At 36.6% G+C, this 1662-nt stretch overlaps 1 pseudogene; it reads right to left on the minus strand.

Annotated features, from left to right (window-relative positions):
* Window positions 1–812: 812 nt before the first annotated feature.
* On the minus strand, window positions 813–956 carry LOC145246271 (U2 spliceosomal RNA; annotated as a pseudogene).
* Between the last annotated feature and the right edge of the window lie 706 nt (window positions 957–1662).

The following is a 1662-nucleotide window of genomic DNA, read 5'->3' on the forward strand; positions in this document are numbered from 1 at the left end:
GTAGACTGCGCAACAGTTCGGCCGACTTCTACGAAATTTCACACAAATGTAGCTTATGTGTCTGGAAGTGTTCTTAGTGTTGTATCGGAATGTCTTTGATAAGTATCGACAATCGATAATCGAAAAAAATTCGATGAAAGAAGGAACAGGTGATTTTGACCAAAGTTAAAACCTTACACAAAATAACATCACATCTGAAATGCTTTATTACCACACAAGCAGGAAGGATCGGCATATAAAATCAACAGTCAATATAACAAGGGGTGCGCTGAAATGAATGCGTCTGTTTAAAGCATAATTGCCACATGACACTAGACTTCTTCATTTTAAAGTAAAATTCAAGCCATTATAACCGTACAAGGTCCAGCATAAAAAATCAACAGAAGATTCTTTGATATAAAAATGGGTGCGTTCGAAATAAATGTTTCTGTTAAAAACATAATTGCACTATGATACTTGACTATTGCCTTTTAAAAATTCAATTCAAGTCATTATATATAAAAATAATTTTATAAAATAAACAGTAGGTTCTAATAATAACAAGGCCGATAGCCATTAGTCGCATGCTCTCGTGTAACGAATGAATGTGTGAATGTAGGATTGACATGAAATTCTTAAAGATAAGCTAAAATGACCGAAAAATGGGCTGAAATGACTTAAATAAATAAAAAGTAAATGACTTAGAATGACTTTAATGAACTTAAGGATGAATTGAATGACCTTAAGAATGACTTGAATGCTTAAAAAATAACTGGAATCATTCAAAAACAACTTGAATGATCTGGAGAATGACTTGAATGACTTTGAGACTGACTGGTTGTAAAGTGGGTGCTCATTTTACATTAAATTAATACAGAAAATCCCCCACTTTATATCACAAAGTTACAAACATAAGTACAACATGTAGTAAGAACATATACTACACTTTGATCTTGGCCAAAAGGCCAAGAAAAGCTTAAAAAGCTAAGAACAGCATCTATTAACAACAGACCTTTGATCTTAACCAAAAAGGCCAAGCACATAAGTGTTACGGACAGACCGACAGACCAGCCGACGACAGACCGACCGACGGAGCGACGGAGTGACTTATAGAGTCGCTTGCACACGACTAATAATAATAATAATAATAATAATAATAATAATAATAACAACAACAACAACAATAACAATAATAATAATGTTATAATATATGCTGATGACACTACACTCTATGGCAGGCACGACAGGAAGACGAATGAACACATTTCTAAAGAAATGGCAGAAACACTAGAGGAAGACCTCCAATCTGTGGTGGAATGGGGACAAAAGTGGGTGGTCGCGTTCAATGCTGCCAAGACTAAACTAGTTTCATTCAATAATTACAAGAAACCCTCTCTACCACCTCTAGCAATGGCCAACGACTCTTTATCTGAGAGTACATCTGTCAAACTCCTTGGCCTAACGTTCACAGGAAACATGAGTTTGAACAATTACATTGAAGGCATTGCCAGGGTCTCTGCAAGAAAGGTGGGCTCTCTCTACCGTGCCAGAAAACTACTAACACCCGAAAGTATCCTGTACCTTTATAAGGCCACCATTCGCCCATGTATGGAGTATTGCTGTCACATCTGGGCTGGTGCATCTGCTACTAGTCTCTCGCTCCTTGACAAGGTTAAAAGAGTC

The sequence above is a fragment of the Euprymna scolopes genome, chromosome 23 (assembly GCF_053919585.1).
Source record: "Euprymna scolopes isolate OS-2025 chromosome 23, ASM5391958v1, whole genome shotgun sequence".
NCBI lineage: Eukaryota > Metazoa > Mollusca > Cephalopoda > Sepiida > Sepiolidae > Euprymna > Euprymna scolopes.